This window comes from Pristiophorus japonicus, chromosome 25, assembly GCF_044704955.1.
Source record: "Pristiophorus japonicus isolate sPriJap1 chromosome 25, sPriJap1.hap1, whole genome shotgun sequence".
In the NCBI taxonomy this organism is placed as follows: Eukaryota; Metazoa; Chordata; class Chondrichthyes; family Pristiophoridae; genus Pristiophorus; species Pristiophorus japonicus.
In genome coordinates, this window is record NC_092001.1 from 17,622,059 (window position 1) to 17,647,434 (window position 25,376).

Sequence of the window (25,376 nt, forward strand, 5' to 3'; positions counted from 1 at the left end):
GTTCAGAGAAATGTTTGTGAAAGGAATTTTTTGCAGAAAGGGATGCAGCATTTAACCTTCTGCCTTAACACTTGTTTCTGGGTGTCAGGATTACATTTCCTTTCAATGTTATTCTTCCAGAATTAATATTTCATTTGCTGTTTGACAATAACCAGACCCTTGCTCCAAGGTCTGTCTCACTCTTTCCCCAGTATCAGGCAGAGATACGCCTGCTGCCCTGATTTATTTCATGTGACAGGACACAAAAGTTCAAAATCAACCTGCAGGTGGCCGCACACAACACTGAATAGTAATTATGGCCACGTGGTCTAAGATGAGGTGCGCTGGTCACTATAGATAGTATTCGAATCCTATGTCAGACATTTTTTATATTGAATCATTTGGCAGAACCCATTTGCTTTGTCACCACCAACACCTTAAAAGTGCGATTCAGCAGTCTACCTGCTCGCTTAACATTTCCGTCTGACCTGGTGCTGAAATTTGTTCATTCTTTTGTAGAACGACAATTATTTATTTTGCCCTGAGCATGTGAGGAACTTTTCTCCCGATCTCATTGGGTTGAATTTTGTTAATCTGGTGCTGAAAGTGGAGATGTTTCCGCAGTGTAACGGTTAACACCTTCTAGTTTTTTGAGTTCATGCTCAACTTTCTCCTTCAGTGCATATGGTACGAAACGGGGCTTGTAGTAAACCAATCTAGCGTCCTTCTGTACCCTGACCTCGCCTTGAAGCCTTCGATCGGACTGTCCGTTTCGCAGAACACCTTTGGATACTTCTTGATAACCTCATCCGTTGATGATAATCTCGCTTCCACACAGGAAATCTGAGTACAATCCAGCTTCAGTGAGCTTAATCAATTTAATCCTTGTAAGGCAGACTTGTCTCTTTTCACTACTATTAGAGGCAAGTTCTGAAATTGATCTTTATATTTCACCGATCGGTACAGTGATGTGACCAACCACAGGTATTTACTCTCCCGAGTAGCCTCGCAGCTCTATATTGGGTTTCTCCAGTTAGAAATCACGCAATTTGTCGCGGTACAGTGACTCCGGCATTACACTCACGGATGTACCCGTGTCAATTTCCATTGGTATCTTGAATCCAGCAACATCGATGTGGATTTTGATTCTTTCCGAATCATTGTCCGTTAAAATCTTGCTCCTGATGATGTGTAACTCTAACATCTCATCCTCCTGTTGTTGGTCTTCCATACTATGTAGTCTCTTGGGATTTCTATTCATAGCTTTGAACGCTGGACTCATAGCTTTAACAACAGGTTTTTCCCTTCAGTCAGCATGCCTTCGCAAGATGCCCAGTCTTTCTGTCGAAGAAACACTCTGCATTCACGTGTGGACAACTTTGAGCAATGTGTTGTCCCAGGCACCAACAGCACGACTTCGACGCTCTGGTAGAATTTCCAGTTTCTGAGGCTTTGGGCTCCCTTATTATACCTTCAAATGCTCTGATAATGACTCCACGAGACAATGTGTCGTTCTTTAACTGTAGTGACCTGAGTCCTTTATTGATAACCTTTATTGGTGGCCTGACTTTTATACTAGGCCAGGCACACCTGTGCAGGTAAGCTACAAGTCTCAACCCCCCGCAGTGCCCTCTGGTGGCACACCTTGTAATAGTACAAGCAGTCACCATGTAGAACACATGACAGGTGTCACTGTGGAACCGTTTCTCTCACTCAAAGTTAGACGCACGACGTTGGGCGCCACGAGGTCTCGGTCGGTAGCCAATGACATTCAGGTTCATATATAAATATATATAAATATATCGACATATATCGTAACTGTTCCCTGGTGGTCGAGGGGTTAAGACCCGGTGCACTAACCTGGTTCGACATGTATCGTAACTGTTCCCTGGTGGTCGAGGGATGAAGCCCCGGCGCACTAACCTGCTTTCAATCCTCGATCAATTCATCGCATAAAAATAATTGAGGTCTGTGAGACGATTAATAATTGCTGTAATCACCATGAATGCCAATAGCTTCTGTGATAGACCGAACTTACAGACTATCTGGCTTCTCCTGCACTTTGCCGGGCACGTGTTTGGGGTTTAATTTTGTAAACTGTGTGAGTTCGCTGATCGTGGGGAGACGGTAACAGCCTCTGTGGCCCCACTGTGAGGATGTGGAAGTGAACACGGTGGCTGGGTGATCCGTGACATTTCTGTAAAGGGCAGCGGAGGAGAAGGATTGAGAACTTTCAGTGTGGGACAGAAGTTGTTTAAGGTGAGCCAACACATTCCCGATCAGCACAGAGCGAGCTCACTGGTCAGCTCCTCGCTGTGGGGACTGTTGTACTAGAGGTTTCTGTAGTGTAGTGGTTATCACGTTTGCTTTACACGTGAAAGGTCCCTGGTTCAATCCCAGGCAGAAAAATTATGTTCAAAGTTGCTGTGGATGAACAATCGGAGGCGAGATCAGTCTTCCTGCAAATGCTGCCTGACCTGCTGAGATTTCCAGCATTTGCTGTTTTTATTTTCCTGGCAAAAGGGCTCCCTTATTCATTAATTGCTCTTTATTTCATCAATAAATAGATAACTTTGAGTGAGAGAAAACGGATCCACCGGGGACCTTTTGCGTGTGAGGCCAACGTGATATCCGCTACACTGCAGCCCATCAAAGGGCGAGAAACCACTGAATATAAAGGATGAGCTCAGAAATATCAGGTGCAGTGCAGTCTGGTCAATGTCAAACCCTCCTTTCTTATTCAGCAGTGGCATGAACGGGAGACAGACGCCACAAGGTTTAATTAAAGACACAAATACAAGTAACACTTGCAAATCTTTTCAGTGTAAAATTATTTCACTTTATTTGAAATTCTACTGCGTTGAATCTGAAAATACATACTGTGGGATTTTATCCTCACTACTGATTGTATTTTGTGTGCACGGTAGGAATAATCGGTGCTGATAAATTTGATAAAAGTTGCCCCAGATTCCTGGTGTCATCGGCAATGAACACTTTGAATCAGAACGCTAAAATACAGTGAGTAAAATGGGTTAACATGCATACGAACATAAGAACATAAGAAATCGGAGCAGGAATGGGCCATACGGCCTCTCGATCCTGCACCTCCATTTAATACGATCATTGCTTCTGATCATGGACTCAGGTCCACTTCCCTGACCGCTCCCCAAAGCACAGGCCAAGTGATTGAAGTATGGAGTGTCCCTGAGTTAGCATTTGTTTGATTGTGCAAAAGAAGGTGAGGGGTTAATTAGTGATGCTTTCCTGTGAAAGCTAGAGAAAAGTTTTCGAACAAACCATCCGATGACTGTCAGGTGAGCGCTGCTTGTGAAAACTGGTGGGAATGGGCGGGGATTTTAAAGCGCCTTGTATTGCAGAACCTTCATATAGACGAACATCCCTTAACTACTGTGTAGAGCTTGTGGTGCAACGGTAGTGCGTCTGACTCGAGATCAAAGGGTTGCGTATTCAAATCATGTCGGGGTCACTTTTCTTTTAGCAATTGCTGTTTCACAATAACAGACCCTTGCTGCAATGTCTGCCTCACTGGTTGGCAGTGGTAGAAACATCGGAACATAGAAAATAGGTGCAGGAGTCGGCCATCCGGCCCTTCTAGCCTGCACCGCCATTCAATGAGTTCATGGCTGAACACGCAACTTCAGTACCCCATTCCTGCTTTCTCACCATACCCCTTGATTCCCCTAGTAGTAAGGACTTCATCTAACTCCTTTTTGAATATATTTAGTGAATTGGCCTCAACAACTTTCTGTGGTAAGGTTGGGGACAGCATCAAACAAGAAAGAAGCGATGTGTGCAGTGGTGGGACAGCAGTTATCATGGGTGACTTTAATCTACATCGTGATTGGGCTAACCACATGGTAGTAATGTGGTGGAGGAGGATTTAATGGAGTGTATTATGGATGGTTTTCTCAACCCAGAAGAGAGCTGGCCATCCTTGACTGGGTGATGTGTAATGAGAAGGGACTAATTAGCAATCTTGTTGTGCGAGGCCCCTTGGGGACGAGTAACATAATATGGTAGAATTCTTCATTAAGATGGAGATTGTCACAGTTAATTCAGAAACTTGGGTCCTGAACTTAAGGAAAGGTAACTTTGAAGGTATGTGGTGTGAATTGGCTAGAATAGACTGGCCAAGGATACTTAAAGGGTTGACGGTGGATAGGCAATGGCAAACATTTAAAGATCACATGGGTGACTTCAGCAATTGCACATCCCTGTCTGGAGTAAAAATAGAACGGAGAACGTTGCTCAACCGTGGCTAGCAAGGGAAATTAAAGATAGTGCTAAAACCAAGGAAGAGGCAGATTAATTGGCCTGAAAAAGGAACAAACCTGAGGACTGCGAGAAATTTAGAATTCAACAGAGGAGGACTAAGGGTTTCATTAGGAGGGGGAAAATGGATTATGAGAGGAAGCTTGTTTGGAACATAAAAACTGACTGCAAAAGCTTCTTTAAATATGTGAAGAGAAAAAGATTAGTGAAGACAACTGTAGGTCCCTTGCAGTCGGATTGAGGTGAATTTATAATGGGAAACAAAGTAATGGCAGACCAATTGAACAAATACTTCAATTCCGTCTTCACGAAGGAAGGCACGAATAACCTTCCAAAAGTACTAGGGGACCGAGGGTCGAGTGAGAAGGAGGAACTGAAGGATATCCTTATGAGGTGGTAAATTGATGGGATTGAAGGATGATAAATCCCCGGGGCCTGATAGTCTGCATCTAAGAGTACTTAAGGAAGTAGCCCTAGAAATAGTGGATGCATTGGTGATCATTTTCCAACAGGCTATTGACTCGGGATCAGTTCCTATCGACTAGAGGGTAGTTAATGTAAAACCACTTTTTAAGAAGGGAGGGAGAGCGAAAGCGGGTAATTATACACTGGATAGCCTGAATCAGTAGTGGGGAAAATGTTGGAATCAATTTTTAAGGATGAAATAGCAGCGCATTTGGAAAGCAGTGACAGGATCGGTCCAAGTCAGCATGGATTTATGAAAGGTAAATCATGCTTGACAAATCTTCTGGAATTTTTGAGGATGTAACTAGTAGAGTGGACAAGGGAGAACCAGTGGATGTGGTATATTTGGACTTTCAAAAGGTTGTTGACAAGGGTCCACACAAGAGATTGCTGTGCAAAATCAAAGAACATGGTATTGGGGGTAATATACTGACGTGGATAGAGAACTGGTTGGCAGACAGGAAGCAGCGAGTTGGGATAAAAGGGTCCTTTTCAGAATGGCAGGCAGTGACTAGAGGAGTGCCTCAGGGCTCAGTGCTGGGACCCCAGCTCTTTACAATATACATCAATGATTTGGATGAAGGAATTGAGTGTAATATCTCCATGTTTGCAGATGACACTAAACTGGGTGGCTGTGTGAGCTGTGAGGGGGACGCTAAGGGACTGCAGGGTGACTTAGACAGGTTAGGTGAGTGGACAAATTCATGGCAGATGCAGTAATATGTGGATAAATGTGAGGTTATACACTTTGAGGTCAAAAACGTGAAGACAGAATATATCTGAATGGTGGCAGATTAGGAAAAGGGGAGGTGCAATGACACCTGGGTGTCATGGTTCATCAGTCACTGAAAGTTGGCATACAGTTACAGTAGGCAGGAAAAAGGTAAATCGTATTTTGGCCTTCATAGCTTGGTGATTTGAGTATAGGAGCAGGGAGTTCTTATTGCAGTTGTACAGGGCCTTGGTGAGGCCTCAACTGGAATATTGTTTTCAATTTTGGTCTCCTAATCTGAGGAAGGACGTTCTTGCTATTGAGGGAGTGCAGCAAAGGTTCACCAGACTGATTCCCGGGATGGCTGGACTGACATATGAGGAGGGACTGGATCAACTGGTCCTTTATACATTGGAGTTTAGAAGGTTGAGAGGGGATCTCATCGCAACATACAATATTCTGATGGTACTGGTCAGGTTAGATGCGGGGAGATTGTTCCCGATGTTGGGGAAGTTGGAGCAGGCTCGAGGGTCGAGATGGCCCACTACTGTTCCTAATTCTTATGTTCTTATGTTCTTATAGCAATTCTGGAAGAATAACATTGAAACGAAATGTGACCTGACACCCAGAAAGAAGTGTTAAGGTAGAAGGTTAAATGTTGCATCCCTTTCTGCAAAAAATTCCTTTCACAAACATTTCTCTGACCGAAACGGCACAAAGCAAAAATGTTCCTTTCAAAGTCATTAAACTCCCGAATTTCCGTGGCCCGCGAATCTCGTGAATCAGATGCCTCTAGTTTTGCTGACTCAATCCATGTCCCATTGCAATGTTCTGCTTCCACCCACACTATGAAATGTGCCACTAACTTATCGAATCATGGAATGGTTACAGTACGGAAGGCAATTCGGCCCATCGAGCCCGTGCCGACTCTCAGCGAGTCCCACTCCCCCGCCCTTCCCCCATCGCACTGCAATTGTTTTTTCCATCAGACACTTTTCCAACTCCCATCTGAAAGATAAGATTGAGTCTGTCTCCACCGCCCTTTCAAGCCGTGCATCCCAGATCCTAACCACTCGCTCCTGTTCCAATGTGTAAAGTCTGGGAAACACGAGATCAATTCCTGCCACACTCACAGCCTTCCCAACTATCGCACATTCATTCTATTCTCGTAAAACCAGCTCCTGAAGTATCGGCCAGCTGTGTAGGTTAAGGCTCTGGTTATGTTCCGAGCAACATGTCAATCGCAGTGTTTCTGTAGTGTAGTGGTTATCATGTTCGCCTAACACGCGAAATGTCCCCGGTTCGAAACCGGGTGGAATCATTTTCGACATTGTTCAATTAAATATTAGAAAAAATGGAATAATTGACATTAATGGTTCAATATTAACAAAGTTGGTGTTTTTTTCTGCTGATGTTAATAACCCTTCAACTAGGCTGGAGTTTAATATTTTGATATTTCAAATAACAGTGTTGATATTTGATATCTCCAAGATTAGAGGGACTAATTGATGTCCTGTTTCTGACTGCTGCATATTTGATCGGGGCGGAGGAGCGGTGTGAGATTGGGGCTCAGGAGAGGCGAGGGCCCAGGGACAGCACGGGCCAGCCCACACTGCGATCTATGGATAGTCGGCACATGTGTCCACACTCGGTCCATGCAGCAGAGCTTGGTCTGTGGTCGCCTTGGGTAATCCTTGCCTCTGGACCAAGACCTAGCTCTGTCAAGCCCGTGTGGTGGCAGGTGTGCAACGGTCACCCCACGTTAAAACAATCCACCCACAGGCATCTTCCACCTTTCAGGATGTAGTTCGGGACCTAGATTGTCAGGTCCCTCATCGAAACACCTGTTAACTCATCCCTTTTTAGTGTGGAAACAAATCATCCTTGATCCGAGGGACTGCCTAATACTATACTATGAACAAAATGCAGTGTCTCACAGCCCTGTTACATTGGCTGGTTTCTCTGTACAGTTCTGTACACACTCAAACTCTACACAGTGTCTCTCACTCCGTCCCGTTTCCAGCCCTGACGGTGCAGAAAGACCCTCTCAAAGCTGCACCTTCCGGCTGCTTTCAGTTGAGTTGTGAGAGATTATTAAAGGATCCTGCATCTCCGCCGCGCTTCACAACAGCAGATCGAAGCCGCAAACAACCCATCGACTAATCGCTCGTCCACAGCTCCACAGTGAGTGAGGCCTGGACTGTCATGTATGCAACCAGCATTGTAACCCATGTATAATCTGACCTAATTTGTACACTGTGAGAACAATGACCACTTGGTGGTGAACTTGTTCGAGACATTCCTAACCTGGACCTTCAGGTATAAAAGGGGAAGCTCCACCCACTACCATCACTTTAGTGCTAAGAAATAAAAGACAGGTCACAGACTGACCTTCTATGAAGCATGGGCCTCGTGTGCATTTACATTGTATAGTAAGGACGTATCAATGGCGACGAGAAACTGGGATTTAAACCACACGAGCATGGCCACGAGCAGAAACGACAAGAGGTTCTGTGTTAAGCAATGGTTGGGACAGAGGTTCAACATTGTTAAAGCGTCACACAGTTCTCCAGGCAGCCAAGGGCAGTCAGGCATGCCCCAATATGAAGCCAAACCCAGAGGGGGAGTTCGACAGAGACAATGGCAAGCTGAATAGCGATTCACGTCATTGCAAGGGACAATGCGGCCAGTAATGGGGCCATCAACACCTGTTAATGGTGTACTCAAGGACAATCACGGGGCAGTCAGTGACGATCGACTGGCAAGAGACCTTTTGTTTCCAACAGCAGCTCATGTTGGAGGCATGGAGGCACACACTCAGCCAGAGTTTGCAGATATGAGCAAAATACATGCAGAAATTGCAGAAATGAACACTGGGGGAAATCGCTGGAAGCTGAAGTTCAGCGAGTTCATGTGGAGCACGTATAAAGTTCATACACAAGGACGCCACCGATAATGATGAAAGTGCTCCTCAATGGCATCCCAGTATCAGTGGAGCTAGACACGTGGGCCAGCCAGTCCCTGATGGGTATCAAATAGTTCGAAAAGTTGTGGGCGTCCAAGGCTAGGAGGCCAAAATTATTGCCGATTGACGCACAGCTACGAACGAACAAAAGGAGATCATTCTGGTGCTAGGCAGCGCCACAGTAGTCGTGACCCACAAGGTCGCTTGCTGTCATGAACTGGAAATGGGGCGATGTCAATGCAATTTCCTCTGTGGAGAGAGTATAATGCTCACAGATCCTGAACAATATGACTCATTATTTCAACCCGGCATTGGCACTTTCATGGGGGCCAAGGTAGTGATTCACATGAACCCGGACGCCATGCCAGTACACCACAAGGTCAGGGCAGAGCCGTGCGTGATGCGGGAAACGATAGAAGGCGAATTGGACCGCCTGCTAAGGGAAGGCATCTTCTCGCCAGATGAATTCAGTGACTGGGCGAGCCCGATTGTGCCGGTGCTCAAGGCGGATAGGTCGGTCAGGATATGTGGTGATTACAAGGCCACCATCAATCGGGTGTCATTCCAAGACCAATACCCGCTACTGAGAGCGGAGGACCTCTTTGCGATGCTATCCGGTGGCAAACCTTTTTCAAAATTAGACCTGAACTCAGCTTACATGACCCAGGAGCTGGCGATTGAGTCGAAGAAGCTCACCACCAGCACGACACACAAGGGGTTGTTTGAGTACAACAGATGTCCTTTCGGGATTCGTCGGTTGCCGCGATCTGACAATGAAATATGGAAAGCCTCCTCAAGTCGATTCGAGGGACGGTGATTTTTCAAGACGACATCCTCATCACGGGTTACGATACTGAAGAACACCTCCACAACCTGGAGGAGGTGCTACGCAGACTGGACCGGATAGGGCTGCGACTGAAAAAGGCGAAGTGCGTCTTCATAGCTCCAGAGGTAGAATTCCTGGGGAGAAGGGAAACAGCAGACGGGATCAGCTCTACTGCCACCAAAACGGAAGCGATCCAGAGAGCACCCAGACCCCGTAACACGACGGAGCTGCATTCGTTCCTGGGGCTCCTGAACTATTTTGGTAACTTTCTTCCCAAATTGAGCAAGCTGCTAGAGCCGCTACACGTGCTCCTACGCAAAGGTCACGAATGTGTCTGGGGGGACAGCCAGGAAAGGACTTTTAATAGAGCTCGCAATTTGTTATGTTCCAACACTCTGTTAACGCTATATGACCTATGTAAGAAACTTGTGTAACGATGCGTCGTCCTATGGAGTCGGGTGTGTGTTGCAGCATGTCAATGCCAAGTGTCAGTTACAGCCGCTAGCTTAGGCCTCCAGAAGTCTGTCCCAGGCAGAAAGGGGTTACGGGATGGTAGAACAGGAGGCGCTCGCATGTGTATATGCAGTAAAGAAAATGCACCAATACCTGTTTGCCAGGAAATTTGAGCTGGAGCCAGATCACAAACCACTAACGTCGCTTTTGGCCGACAACAAGGCCATAAATGCAAATGCATCGGCCCGCATACAGAGTTGGGCACTCACGTTAGCCGCCTATGACTACACAATTCGGCACAGACAGGGCACCGAAAACTGCGCCGATGCACTCAGCAGGCTCCCACTAGCCACCACTGAGGGGGCTACCGAGCATGGTGCTGAGATGGTCATGGCTATTGAAGCTTTCGGAAGTGAAGGCTCACCCGTGACAGCCTGTCAGATTAAAGTCTGGAGAAATAGAGACCCGCTATTGTCTCCAGTCAAGAAATGTGTCCTGAATGGGGACTGGGCAGCCACGTACAGGGCATGTCGTGAGGAAGTTAAACTATTTCACAGGCGCAGGGATGAACTCTCGATTCAGCCCGATTGCCTACTGTGGGGAAACCGCGTAGAAACCAGATGGGCAGAGAGCTGTTCATCAGAGAACTCCACAATGAGCACCCGGGCATTGTCATGAGGAAGGCAATTGCCAAGTCACACATTTGGTGCAAAGAGTAAAGACGCAGATCTGGAACTTTGCGTTCGCAGGTGCAACACGTTTGCCCAGCTGGGTAATGCGCCCAGGGAAGCCCCCACTAGCCCATGGTCGTGGCCCACCAAGCCTTGGGCACGCATCCATGAGGACTACGCAGGTCCTTTAAAAAATGTTTTTTTGGCTGTAGTAGACGCCTGCTCCATAAGAAACATAAGAAACAAAAGAATTAGGAACAGTAGTAGACCATCTACCCCCTCGAGCCTGCTCCGCCATTCAACAAGATCATGGCTGATCTGGCCGTGGACTCAGCTCCACTTACCCACCCGCACCCCGTAACCCTTATTTCCCTTAGTGGTTTAACATCTATCTATCTGTGACTTGAATACATTCAATGATCTCGCCTCAACTGCTTCCTTGGACAGATAATCCCACAGATTCACAAACCTCTGGGAGAAGAAATTGCTTCTCAACTCGGTTTTAAATTGGCTCCCCCGTATTTTGAGGCTGTGCCCCCTAGTTCTAGTCTCCCCTACCAGTGGAAACAACATCCCTGCCTCTATCTTGTCTATCCCTTTCATTATTTTAAATGTTTCTATGAGATCACCCCTCACCCTTCTGAACTCCACCGAGTAAAGGCCCAGTGTCCTCAATCTATCATCATAAGGTAACCCCCTCATCTGCGGAATCAGCCGAGTGAATCATCTCTGTATCCCCACCAAAGCCAGTATATCCTTCCTTAAGCAAGGTGACCAAAACTGCACGCAGTACTCCAGGTGCGACCTCAGCAATACCCTATACAGCTGCAGCAGGACCTCCCTGCTTTTGTACTCCATCCCTCTCGCAATGAAGGCGAACATTCCATTCACCTTCCTGATTACCTGCTGCACCTGCAAACTAACTTTTGGGGATTCATGCACAAGGACCCCCAGGTCCCTCTGCACCGCAGCATGTTGTAATTTCTCTCTATTCAAATAATATTCCCTTTTACAGTTTTTTTTCCCAAGGTGGATGACCTCACACTTTCCGACATTGGATTTCATCTGCCAAACCCTAGCCCATTCGCTTAACCTATACAAATCTCTTTGCAGCCTCTCTGTGTCCTCTACACAACCCGCTTTCCCACTAATCTTTGTGTCATCTGCAAATTCTTTTACACTACACTCTGTCCCCTCTTCCAGGTCATCTATGTATATTGCAAACAGTTGTGGTCCCAGCACCGATCCATGTGACACACATCTAACCACGGATTTCCAAACTGAAAAGCACCCATTTATCCCGACTCTCTGCTTTCTGTTCGCCAGCCAAATCTCGATCCATGCTAATACATATCCTCTGACTCCGCGTACCTCTATCTTCGGAAGTAACCTTTTGTGTGATACCTTATCGAATGCCTTTTGGAAATCTAAATACACCACATCCATCGGTACACCTCTATCCACCATGCTCGTTATATCCTCAAAGAATTCCAGTATATTAGTTAAACATGATTTCCCCTTCATGAATCCATGCTGTGTCTGCTTGATTGCACTAGGCCTATCTAGATGTCCCGCTATTTCTTCCTTAATGATAGTTTCAAACATTTTCCTACCTACAGATGTTACACTAACCGGCCTATTGTTACCTGCATTTTGTCTGCCCTCTTTTGTAAACATAGGCGTTACATTAGCTGCTTTCCAATCCGCTGGTACCTCCGCAGAGTCCAGAGAATTTTGGAAGATTATAACGAATGCATCTGCTATAACTTCCGCCACCTCTTTTAATATTCTGGGATGCATTTCCTCAGGATATGGGAACTTGTCTACCTTGAGTCCCATTAGCCTGTCCAGCACTACCCGCCTAGTGATAGTGATTGTCTCAAGGTCCTCCCTTCCCACATTCCTGTGACCAGCAATTTCTGGCACAGTTTTTGTGTCTTCCACTGTGAAGACCGAAGCAAAATAATTGTTTAAGATCTCAGCCATTTCCACATTTCCCTTTATTAAATCCCCCTTCTCATCTTCTGAGGGACCAACATTTACTTTAGTCACTCTTTGCCGTTTTATATATCGGTAAAAGCTTTTACTATCGGTTTTTATGTTTTGCGCAATTTTAATTTCGTAATCTATCTTTCCTTTCCTTATTGCTTTCTTAGTCATTGTTTGCTGTCGTTTAAAATTTTCCCAATCTTCTACTTTCCCACTAACCTTGGCCACCTTATACGCATTGGTTTTTAATTTAATACTCTCCTTTATTTCCTTGGTTATCCACAGAAAGTTATCCCTTCTCTTACTGCCCTTCTTTTTCACTGGAATATATTTTTGTTGTGCACTATGAAAGAGCTCCTTAAAAGTCCTTAATTGTGCCACCGTTTATTCAGTGTTCCCAGTCTACTTTAACCAACTCTGCCCTCATCCCACTGTCGTCCCCTTTGTTTTAGCATTGTATGCTCGTTTGAGACACTACTTCCTCACCCTCAATCTATATTACAAATTCAACCATACTGTGATCACTCCTTCTGAGAGGATCTTTTACCAGGAGATCGTTCATTATTCCTGTCTCATTGCACAGGACCAGATCTAAGATAGCTTGCTCCCTTGTAGGTTCTGTAACATATTGTTCTCAGAAACAATCCTGTATGCATTCTTTGAATTCCTTTTCCAGGCTACCCCGTGCGATTTGATTTGACCAATCAATATGTAGATTAAAATCCACCATGATTACTGCCGTTCCTTTTTCACATGCCTCCATTATTCCCTTGATTATTGCCCACCCCACCGTCAAGTTTTTCTTTGGGCGCCTATAAACTACGCCCACCAGTGACTTTTTCCCCTTACTATCTCTAATCTCCACCCACAATGATTCAACATTTTGTTCATTCGAGCCAATATCATCTCTCACAACTGCCCTGATGTCATCCTTTATTAACAGAGCAACGCCACCTCCTTTCCCTTCTTGTCTATCTTTCCGAATTGTCAGCTGCCCCTGTATGTTTAATTCCCAGTCTTCGCCATTCTGCAACCACGTTTCTGTAATGGCCACCAAATCATACCCATTTGTCATGATTTGTGCCGTCAACTCATTTACTTTATTTTGAATGCTGCGTGCGTTTAGGTAAAGTATTTAATACTAGTTTTTAATCTATGATTTTTAGTTTTGACCCCTCCTGCAGCCCCTTTATATTCATACATATTGTCCCTTCCTATTACCTTGTTGTTTACACTTACCCCAGTGCTACTCTGCTCTGTTGCCTCCTGCCTTTTGCATTCTTTCTTGGGGTCCTTTTTACCTGCACTCTCACCCACTCTAACTAGCTCAGAGCCCTCTCCGGCGTTCTGAATATTCCTCGCATTGAGGCACCGAGCTTTCAGGCTTGCCTTTTTATTCCACTTTGACCCTTTAGAATATTGATATACAGTGGCCATTTTTGGTTTTTGCCTTGGGTTTCTCTGCCCTCCACTTTTACTCATCTCCTTTCTGTCTTTTGTATCTGTCTCCATTTTGTTTCCCTCTGTCTCCCTGCATTGGTTCCCATCCCCCTGCCATATTAGTTTAACTCCTCCCCAACAGCACCAGCAAACACTCCCCCCTAAGGACTTTGGTTCAGGACCTGCCTAGGTACAGACCGTCTGGTTTGTACTGGTCCGAACTCTCCCAGAACCAGTTCCAATGCCACAGGAATTTGAATCCCTCCCTGCTGCACCACTGCTCAAGCCACGGATTCATCTGAACTATCCTGCAATTCCGACTCTGACTAGCACGTGGCATTGATAGCAATCCCGAGATTACTACTTTTGAGGTACTACTTTTTAATTCAGCTTCTAGCTCCTTAAATTCATCTCGTAGAACCTCATCCATTTTTTTACCTAAATCTTTGGTACCAATGTGCACCACGACAACTGGCTGATCTCCCTCCCTTTTCCGAATGTCTTGCACCCGCTCCGAGACATCCTTGTACCTTGCACCAGTGAGGCAACATATCAACCTGGAGTCTCGGTTGCGGCCGAAGAAACGCCTATCTATTCCCCTTTAAATCGAATCCCCTATCACTATCGCTGTCCCACTCTTTTTCCTGCCCTTCTGTGCAGCAGAGCCAGCCACGGTGCCATGAACTTGGCTGCTGCTGCACTCCCCCGATGAGTCATCCCCCTCAAAAGTACTCAATGTGAGGCCAACGTGATATCCGCTACACTGCAGCCGATCAAAGGGCGAGAAACCACTGAATTTCAAGGATGAGCTCACAAATATCAGGGGCAGTGCAGACTGGTCAATGTCAAACCCTCCTTTCTTTTTCAGCAGTGGCATGAATGGGAGTCAGACGCCACAAAATTTGATGAAAGACACAAATACAAGCAACACTTGCAAATCTTTTCAGTGTAAAATTCTTTCACTTTATTTGAAATGCTACAGCGTTGAATCTGAAAATACGCATGTTGGGATTTTATCTTCACGAGTGATTTTATTTTGTGTGCACGATAGGAAAAACCGGTGCTGCTAAATTTGATAAAAGTTGCCCCAGATGCCTGAAGACTTTGAACCAGAAAGCTAAAATACAGTGAGTAAAATGGGATATGGCTTTCGAGTTAAGATGTAAAGCAGAGGCCAAATGATTGAAGTATGGAGTGTCCCTGAGTTAGCATTTGTTTGATTGTGAAAATGAAGGTGAGGGGTTAATTAATGATGGTTTCCCGTGAAAGCAAGAGAAAAGTTTAAGAAGAAACCATACGGTGCCTGTCAGGTGAGCGCTGCTTGTGATACCTGGTGGGAATGGGCCGAGATTTTAAAGCCCATTGTATTACAGAACCTTCATAGAGACGAACATCTCCAGTTCATTGTGTAGGTCCCATGGTGCATAGGTAGCGTGTCTGACTCCAAATCCGCAGGTTGCTTGCTCAAATCACGTCGTGATCACTGTTCTTTCGGATATTGTTCTACCAGAATTAATATTTCCTTTGCTGTTTGGCAATAACCAGACCTTACTCCAAGGGCTGTCTCATTGTTTCCAAGGTGTCAGCCAGAGAATTTTTTTTATTTAAAAAAATACTTTATCCAAACCAAGTCCCCTGATGATCTAGTGGTTTGGATTTAGTGCTTTCAACGCCACGGCACGGGTTCGATTCCCGGTCAGGGAAATTGTACTTTTAATTCAAAACCTTATAAAAAAATAGTTCATCTATTTTACACATCTTTATGCATCTCCTGTGTAAAAAAAAATGAAGCATTGATTTAAACATCATTAATTAATACATAAAATTCTATTTTCATATGATATATTTTGCTCTGAGCATATGAGGAACTTTTCTCCCGATCCCATTGGGTTTAATTCTGGTAATCTGGTGCTGAAAGTGGAGATGTTTCCGCAGTGTACCGCAAATAATAAACGCCATCAGAGGCAGTCTCTCGGGATCGAGGAGGAATTGCTTCCATCCCAAAGTGAGTCCTTTGATGGCTGAACATTGCGATACGAGAGCCACAGACCTTGTTACAGGTGGGACAGACATACATCGAGGGAAGGGATCGGTGGGACTGGTTTGCTGTGTGCTCCTTCCGCTGCCTGCGCTTGGTCTCTTCATGCTCCTTGCGTCTAGAGTCAAAGAGGTCAACGCCCTCCCAGAAGGACTTTCTCCACATCGGGCGGTCTGCCGCCAGGGCCTCCCAGGTGTCAGTGGTGATGTCGCACTTTGCCAGGGAGGCTTTGAGGGTGTCCTTATAACGTTTCCCCTGTCCTCCTTTGGCTCGTTTACACTGAAAGGAGCTCCGCATAAAGACGAAACATAAACACGTAAGGATGAGGGGCCGGAGTTCGCCATTCGGCCCCTCCAACCTGGTCCACCATTCAAGAAGATCCTGGCAGTTCTTCAACAGCAAGTTCAAACATCTGGGGCGAAGCCAACAGGCGCCTGGCTGCAATGAGTGATAAAAACCTGCTCTCGATGCAAACCTGGCTAGCTCAGTCGGTAGAGCTTGAGACTATTAATCTCAGGGTCGTGGGTTCGAGACCAACGTTGGGCGATTTCTTTTCATTTAATGTTGCTTTAATGGAAAACCTCTGACCGAAACGGCACAAAACAAAAATGTTGCTTCCAAAGTCATTAAACTCCGAAATTTCCATGTCCCGCGTATCTCCTAAATCAGATGCCTCTAGTTTTGGCGACTCAATCCATGTCCCTTTGCAATGTTGTGCTCCCAGCCACACTATAAAATGTGCCACTAACTGATCGAATCATGGAATGGTTACAGCACGGAAGACCATTCGGCCCATCGAGCCCGTGCCGACCCTCAGCGAGTCCCACTCCCCGCCCTTTCCCCGTTGCCCTGCAATTGTTTTTCCTTCAGACACTTATCCAACTCCCGTCTGAAAGATAAGATTGAGTCTGCCTCCACCGCCCTTTCAAGCCGTGCATTCCAGATCCTAACCACTCGCTGCTAAATGGCCATCTCTTGTTCCAATGTATGAAGTCTGGGAAACACGAGATCAATTCCTGCCACGCTCACAGCCTTCCGAAATATAGCACCATCGTTCTCTTCTCGTAAAACCAGCTCCTGAAGAATCGGCCAGCTGTGTAGGTCAAAGCTCTGGTTATATTCCTAAGGTTGCTTTAGACGCAGTTTTCTGTAGTGTAGTGGTTATCATATTCACCTCACGCGTGAAAGTTCCCCGGTTCGAGCCCGGGTGGAAATTGTATTTTGGAGAATACTTTTGCTGTGAAATAAATTGAACAAATGTCGCCCCAGGTTCCTTGTCGCATGAGCACTGAACAATTTAAACCAGTCTGCAACATACAGAGTGAGTAAAGTCAGATAGGGGAGAAAACTTCATCAATGATTCAAAATCCTTAAATAATTAAAGTTGAGTTATTGAAGTTTCCACTGTCCCTCAGTAACAATTCTACAAAACAACGCTGTCGGTTAATGAATGGGGCATAAAACAAATAATCTTCACCCATCCCCATCCCCCGGCACACAGTTTAATTAGTTGCATGTCATTATTTTAAAGATTTTGAATGGAAGAATTATTTTCTGAATTCGTACTCCCTCTGTGAGCGCCGCATCACGAACGAGCAGGAAACACATTAAAGAGTTTAACACAATTGCTGACATTTCTTTGCTTTTTTCTTGTGTTTTTTCAGCTCTTCGTCCTTTTCAGCTCCTGACTGTGGATATTGCTGTGATTAAACCTGGACACAATGCAATGTCTGTCTCACTTTTTCCCCGGTGTCAGGCAGAGATACGCCTGCTGCCCTCATTTATTGCATGTGACAGGATACAAAAGTTCAAAATCAACCTGCAGGTGGCCACACACAGCACTGAATAGTCGATGGCCGAGCAGTATGCGGTGCTCTGTTTAGATCACTGTCTCCTCTGGAGATATTATTTTTGCACCAAAAACTAATGTGCGATAAAATGGAACAAGAGCAGTCCGGGGTGCATTGTCACATGATGTAAGCTACCTCGGATCCGGACCAAAGCTCCCCGGACACCGTGCACAAGCTCAGGAAAACAACGGGGGAGAGGATATCCCGGCCACTGGGCCTTCCAGTAACACTGAACAAGTGCCCGGTCTGAAACTTTCCAGAGTAATAACTTGTAACTGGAGTTTCTAACAGTCCGGATGGCCAAGCGGTCTAACGTGCTGTGTTCAGGTCACAGACTCCTCTGGAGGTGTGGGGTTAAATCCCACTCCTGACATTCAGTGTTTTTAATTACAAACCCGTTTGTTTGGACACCACTCTCAAGTGCTTTGGGACATCCATCGAACTTCATAAAATGACCCCACTTCAATTACAAACAATGATATCAAAGTTACTTCTCAAACCGGGAATCGATCCTGGGTGGCTGTAACGAAAGGAATGGTTTTGTGAAGCATTGAAATGTGCCATATAAATATCTCGCACTGCTCATTTAAAAACACGGTTATAATTTGTTTCATTGCAAAAGAAGGCAGGCACGAAGGGCCAAATGGCCGACTCCTGCTCCTGGTTCTTGTGTTCTTATACAGAGCACAGAACATATGATCAAATGATCAACTCTCCCTCAGTTCGCATTTTGTTCATTGTGTAAAAGAACATTATGGGTTCATTAATGATGTTTTCCTGTGAAAGCACCATAAAAGTTTAAGGACAATAATTCACCCAACATGGGGCTCAAACCCACGACCCGGAGATTAAAAGCCTAATACTCTACCGACTGAACAAGCCGGGCCTGCTTAAGGTGCATCTTCCTATCGCTGATTGCTGCCAGGCGCCTGTTGGTATCGCCCCGTGGCCTTTTCTCGAGCTTTATCTCGAGCTTCAAACCACGATACCGGTTCTCCTGAATTTCAAGGCTTGTACGGAGATCAATCACCAAAAGCCGTGTCATTAACCACAGCTGGGCCGTCAATTTTCTGATCGCAAAGTGCTTTCAGTCCTTGTCAATATCTCTTGTCTATTTGCCGGTGTTACCCGATTCTGTCGGTCTCTCTGGCTCTTTAATCTGTGTGTGGTCACCTGCATGTTGATTCTCGATGAATGCCTGTATTTGTGTCTTCTACAACAATAGAAAATGTTTCTTATATATTTCTTACGTTCTCTCCAATGCCTTGATATCCTTCCTAAATTGTGGTACTCAGAACTGTAAACAGTTCTCCAACTGAGGCCTAAACCGGGATTGAAAAGGTTTGGTACAACTTCTTCGCTGGTATCCTCTATTTCACTACATATATAGCCAAGGGCCCTGTATTCTTTTTAAACAAATTAGTAACTTATCTACCCAGCTTCAAAGAATTCTGTGTGTAAATCACTCAATCCTTCTGCTTCTCTTTTAACACAATACCATTTAGTTTATGTTTTCTCATATCACCTCCCTTTGTTTCCCATACCTTACACACAGGTACAGGAGGAGGCCCATTCAGCCCCTCGAGCCTGTTGCATAGGAACAGGAGGAGGCCCATTCAGCCCCTCGAGCCTGATACACAGGAACAGGAGGAGGCCCATTTAGCCCCTCGAGCCTGTAACACAAGAACAGGAGGAGGCTATTCAGCCGCTCGTGCCTGTTACACAGGAACAGGAGGAGGACCAAACAGCCTCTCGAGCCTGTTACACAGGAACAGGAGGAGGTCCATTCAGGCCCTCGAGCCTGTTACACAGGAACAGGAGGAGGCCATTCAGCCGCTCAAGCCTGTTACACAGGAACAGGAGGAGGCCATTCAGCCCCTCGAGCCGGATCCACCATTCAATGAGATCATGGCTGATCTGTGAGCAAACTCGATATACCCGCCTTTGTACAATCTTCCTTAATACCTTTGATCAAAATGCGATGTAAAATGAACAACTGACCTAGCACGAACTGCCCTTTGCAGAAGGGAGTTCCAAACCTCTTCCACCATGTGTGTGTTGGAATGTTTCCGAATTTCACTCCTGAAACGTCTGTCTCTAATGTTTAGATTATGGCCCCTATTCTGGGGCTCCCCAACCAGCGGGAATCATTTCTCTCTATCTACTATATCTCTTCCCTTATTATCTTTGAAAATTTTGATCAAATCAATGCTCGACCCTCTAATTTCCAGTGGGTGTTATCTCATATCTTAATTTAAACCTTGGAATCCAGGTATCATTCTGGGAAACCGACACAGTGCTCCCTCCAACGCCAATATAGCCTTCCTAAGGCAAGGCCAGTGAAAACTGAATCAAGGGATGGGTCTTACTAGATTTAATCTGATGGTTTCCAGCAGGCATTTGGTAAGGTCCCACACATCATCATCATCATCATCATTGGCGGGTCCTCGAACGAGGAAGGCTTACTTCCACATGGGTTCACAGGTGTTTCAATGAAGGACCCGATGTTCCAGTTCTGAACTCCAATCAAAGGGTGGAAGATGCCTGAAATAAATAAGGGCAGCAGGCGTATCTCTGCCTGACACCGGGGAAACAGTGAGACAGACGTTGCAGCAAGGGTCTGGTTATTGTCAAACAGCAAATGAAATATTAATACTGGAAGAAAAATATCCAAAAAACACTGATCCTAACGTGATTTGAACACGCAACCTTCTAATTTGGATTCAGACACACTACCGTTGCACCATGAGACCTACACAGTGAGCCGGAGATGTTCGTCTATATGAAGGTTCTGCAATACAAGGGGCTTTAAAATCCCCGCCCATTCCCACCAGGTATCACAAACAGCGCTCACCGGACAGTGACCGAATGGTTTGCTCGAAACCTTTTCCCTTGCTTTCACGGGAAACCATCATTAATTAACCCCTCACCTTCATTTTCACAATCAAACAAATGCTAACTCAGGGGCACTCCATACTTCAATCATTTGGCCTGTGCTTTACATCTTAACTCGAAAGCCATATCCCATTTTACTCACTGTATTTTAGCTTTCTGGTTCAAAGTCTTCAGCGATCTGGGGCAACTTTTATCAAATTTAGCAGCACCGGTTTTTCCTATCGTGCACACAAAATAAAATCACTCGTGAAGATAAAATCCCACCGTGCGTATTTTCAGATTCAATGCTGTCGGATTTCAAATAAAGTGAAAGAATTTTACACTGAAAAGATTTGCAAGTGTTACTTGTATTTGTGTCTTTAATTAAACTTTGTGGCGTCTGACTCCCGTTCATGCCACTGCTGAATAAGAAAGGAGGGTTTGACGTTGACCAGCTCATTCTTTATATTCAGTGGTTTCTCACCCTTTGATGGGCTGCAGTGCAGCGGATATCACGTTGGCCTCACACGCAAAAGGTCCCCGGTGGATCCGTTTTCTCTCAGTCAAAGTTATCTATTTATTGAAGTGAAATAAAGAGCAATTAAAGAATAAGGGAGCCCTTTTACCAGGAGAATAAATAGCAAATGCTGGAAATCTCAGCAGGTCAGGCAGCATTTGCCAGGAGACTAAACACGGGATTAAACCAGGGACTTTTCCCGTGTAAAGCAATGGTGATAACCACTACACTACAGAAACCTCTGGTACAATAACCCCAACAGAGGAGAGGTGACCAGTGAGCTTCCTCTGTGCTGAGCGGCATTGTGTGTCGGCTCACCTGAAACAACTTCTGTCCCACACTGAATGTTCTCAATCCTTCTCCTCCGCTGCCCTTTACAGAAATGTCAGGGATCACCCAGCCACCGTGTTCACTTCCACATCCTCACAGTGGGGCCACAGAGGCTCCAACCTTTCTCTCCGCGATCAGCGAAGTCACCCAGTTTACAAAATTAAACCCGGAATAAGTGCCCGGCAAAGGGCAGGAGAAGCCAGATAGTCTGTAACCTCGGTCTATCACAGAAAGTATTTGTATTCATGGTGGTTACAGCAATTATTAATCGTCTCACAGACCTCAATTATTTTTATGCGATGAATTGATTGAGGATTGAAACCAAGTTAGTCCGGCGAGTCTTAACCGCTCAACCACCAGGGAACAGTTACGATAAATGTCGATATATTTATATATATTTATATATGAATGTCAATGGCTAGCTAACTAGACCTCGTGCTGCCCACGGTAGTGTGTCTAACTTTGAGTGAGAGAAATTGTTCCACAGTGACACCCATTTCATATTTTGTTCCCTTTTAAACACTAGAAACTGAGACAGGGGAATAAATAGAGAAACCAAAGCACAGCGTTATAGAGAACAGGAAGAGAGAACGGTAAAGATATTGTCCCCACCCAGAACTAATGCAGAAACCCCTCTGCTGTGCTCGGGGTGACCACCCACAGCCTGCATAAACTAACGTCCCAACAGCTCATTGACTGTCGGAGTTGGACCGTGCGGTGCTTCAGAAGACAGGTCGAAAAAGCAAAGTCACTGATTCCATCTCATGTGCTCCTCCGATCAAGAATAGCAACACACTAATAATGTTTCAATAATGGTTACACCTTATCTCCAAGTTTACCGAGCAGTTGGCTCGTTGGTCTAGGGGTATGATTCTGGCTTCGTGGTTGTGGCTTGAAATTTGAGAGAGGTCCCGGGTTCAAATCCCAGACGAGCCCTCAGTTTACCCAAAAATTTTGAAATTGCATCAAACTATTGCAAAGAACGACTTGCATTTCTGGAACACCTTTCAGGAACTCATGACGCCCCAAAGCGCTTTGCATCCGTTGAGTTGTGTTTGAAGTGTTGTCGTGTGGGGAATGATGTGCCCATATCACCCCACACGAACCGCAACTCTTTGCGAAGGAGTTTGGTGCAGAAAATCAGGTGCCTCAGGGACTTGGACTTTCTTTGAATGAGTTCTGCTTGTACCTGCGTTAAAGCTTGTAACAGTAACTGTGCTTCCATCTCACGGGAGCAGCGTGTAGCGGTTATTGAGTAGGTGACCAGGTTGATGTGCGCCGCTTTCAATCTTTTAAATTTCACCAAACAAAAAACGGTGAATCCAACTGTCCCTGTAAGCGACGGATTGTAGGGATCGGTGCTCCAAACAGAGCTGGAACACAGGCAGTGCAGGAATAGGGTCCGCAACATTAAATGTCAGAGTTATTAAGCAGACAATAATTAAACATACACTTAATAGTACTTACACCCAAACCTTGCGAATGTTAGCCGAAGAACTCAAACACGTTATAGTTTCCAGCTCGGTGTACACATTGATCAAACATTAATCGGATTCTAAACTATCTGTTCCAAATGCCACATTTTATATCTTTTCCTTACCCCTGCTTAGTGAAATTGAAACTTTTAATTGTATTACCTAACACAACTGCCCAACTTCTGATGGAAGGTCATTAACCTGAAACGTTAACTCTGTTTCTCTCTCCACAGATGCTGCCTGGCCTGCTCAGTGTTTCCAGTATTTACTCTTTTTATTCTCCAAACTTATCATCAGAGTATCACTTCCCTTTTCATCTAACTACGCTCCTTCCTGATATGTAGCCTTGTCCTACAAACCAGGCTCCTTTTGATGATTCAGGCATTCATTGGAATTATAACTTCTTAACGATAACAATTATGTGAAGTATGTAACTATGTCATACTTGCCACCAGAGGGCGTGACTGTTGGAGTCCTAATGGTCACCTGCCCACACCTGCAGGGCCAGTATAAAAGGTTGGCTGCCATGTTGTTCAGGCACTCTGGAGTTGTAATAAAGAAGACTAAGACCACACTAAGTTTAGCTCACAGTACTCAGCCTCCTGGTGTTCTACTTTTCACAACAATTGGCGACGATTAACAGAATACAAACCTTCACGCAACCATGGCAGCTGTTGGAATATTAGAGAGATTCATCGAGAGTGAATTAAATGAGGGCAGCAGGCGGATCTCTGCCTGACACTGGGGAAACAGGGAGACGGACCTTGGAGCAAAGGGATATGGATGGAGTCGGCAAAACTTAAGGCATCTGATTCAGGAGAGTCGCGGGGCGTGGAAATTCGGGAGTTTAATGACTTTGAAAAGAACATTTTTGTTTTGTGCCGTTTTGTTCAGAGAAATGCTTGTGAAAAGATTTTTTTGCAGGAAGGGATGCAGCATTTAACCGTTAGCCTTAGCACTTGTTTCTGGGTGTCAGGATCACATTTCGTGTCAATGTTATTCTTCCAGAATTAATATTTCATTTGCTGTTTGACAATAACCAGACCCTTGCTCCAAGGTCTGTTTCACTCTTTCCCCGATGTCAGGCAGAGATCCGCCTGCTGCCCTGATTTATTTCATGTGACAGGACACAAAAGTTCAAAATCAACCTGCAGGTGGCCACACACAACACTGAATAGTAATGATGGCCGAGTGGTCTAAGTTGTTGTGTTCAGGTCACTATAGATAGTGTTCGAATCCTACTGCAGACAATTCTTATATTGAATCATGAGGCAGAACCCATTTGCTTTGTCACCACCAACTCCTTATAAGTGCGATTCAGCAGTCTACCTGCTCGCTTCACATTTCCGTCTGACCTGGTGCTGAAATTTTTTCATTCTTTTGTAGAACGACAATTATTTATTTTGCCCTGACTATGTGAGGAACTTTTCTCCCGACTCATTGGGTTTAATTTTGTTAATCTGGTGCTGAAAGTGGAGATGTTTCCGCAGTGTAACGGTTAACACCTTCTAGTTTTTTGAGTTCATGCTCAACTTTCTCCTTGAGTGCATATGGTACGGAACGAGGCTTGTAGTAAACCAATCTAGCGTCCTTCTGTACCCTGACACTCGCCTTGAAGCCTTGGATCGGACTGTCTGTTTCGCAGAACACCTTTGGATACTTCTTGATAACCTCATCCGTTGATGAAAATCTCGCTTCCACACAGAAAATCTGACTACAATCCAGCTTCAGTGAGCTTAATCAATTTCTTCCTTGTAAGGCAGACTTGTCTCTTTTCACTACTATTCGAGGCAAGTTCTGAAATTAATCTTTATATTTCGCCGATCGGTACAGTGATATGACCAACCACAGGAATTTACTCTCCCGAGTAGCGTCGCGGCTCTATCTTGGGTTTCTCCAGTTGGAAATCACGCAATTTGTCGCGGTACAGTGACTCCGGTATTACACCCGTGTCAATTTCCATTGGTATCTTGAATCCAGCAACATCTATGTGGATTTTGATGCTTTCCGAATCACTGTCCGTTAAACTCGTGCTCCTGATGATGTGTAACTCTAACATCTCCTCGTCCTGTTGTTGGTCTTCCATACTATGAAGTCTCTTGGGATTTCGACTCAGAGCTTTGAACGCTGGACTCATAGCTTTAACAAGAGGTTTACCCTTCAGGCGGCATGCCTTCGAAAGATGCCCAGTCTTTCTGTCGAAGAAACACTCTGCCTTCACGTGTGGACAACTTTGAGCAATGTGTTGTCGCAGGCACCTACAGCATGACTTCGACGCTCTGGTAGAATTTGCAGTTTCTGAGGCTTTGGGCTCCCTTGTAATACCTTCAAATGCTCTGATAATGAATCCACGAGACAATGTGTCGTTCTTTAACTGCAGTGACCTGAGTCCTTTATTGATAAACTTTATTGGTGGCCAGCCTTTTATACTAGGCCAGGCACACCTGTGCAGGTAAGCTACAAGTCTCCCACTGCAGTGCCCTCTGGTGGCACACCTTG

The 25,376-nt window shown here is 45.2% G+C and overlaps 3 non-coding genes across 3 annotated transcripts; all 3 read left to right on the top strand.

Annotated features, from left to right (window-relative positions):
• The first annotated feature begins 2,315 nt into the window (after window positions 1-2,315).
• Window positions 2,316-2,388, top strand: trnav-uac (transfer RNA valine (anticodon UAC)). Its single transcript has one exon. It is a non-coding gene; the product is annotated as a tRNA-Val (tRNA).
• Window positions 2,389-6,697: 4,309 nt separating this feature from the next.
• trnav-aac (transfer RNA valine (anticodon AAC)) lies at window positions 6,698-6,770 on the top strand. Its single transcript has one exon. It is a non-coding gene; the product is annotated as a tRNA-Val (tRNA).
• A 9,534-nt stretch (window positions 6,771-16,304) lies between these two features.
• trnan-auu (transfer RNA asparagine (anticodon AUU)) lies at window positions 16,305-16,377 on the top strand. The gene has a single exon. It is a non-coding gene; the product is annotated as a tRNA-Asn (tRNA).
• Window positions 16,378-25,376: the final 8,999 nt, after the last annotated feature.